Below are 429 nucleotides of genomic sequence, written 5' to 3'. Positions count from 1 at the left end.
TTCTCTATCCATGCATGTTTTCCTTCTTCCATGGCCAAGCAATTACCCCCTCTTTCATTACCCAAGCAAGACAGCTGATTGGTAGAGTGTCATTCCATGTATATAATAGAAAAAAGTAGATTGAACCATACAGTTTGCCTTGAAGACTAGCCTAGATTCCCCAGACGGCCAAGATCGTGCTGACATTGTAGGGAGTAGAGGTAGCAAATGATTTCCATTCAACTGTAGCTAAAGTTCATCTCTCTTGTAGCAGAAATCAGTAGTTAGACTCTAGAGTAGAGGTCAACTGCGATTGACGCATTAAAACTAGGATAGTGACCACATTTTGCAGGATAGTAGCCTTGAAGATTGGCCCAGGTGTATGCCAGACAACCAAGATTGATCTGTATCCATGGGGAGTAGAGGTAGCTAGCAATTTGTATCCTTAGT

This window comes from Tigriopus californicus, chromosome 8, assembly GCF_007210705.1.
Source record: "Tigriopus californicus strain San Diego chromosome 8, Tcal_SD_v2.1, whole genome shotgun sequence".
Taxonomy (NCBI): Eukaryota; Metazoa; Arthropoda; class Copepoda; order Harpacticoida; family Harpacticidae; genus Tigriopus; species Tigriopus californicus.
Note: the sequence above shows the minus strand (reverse complement) of the source record.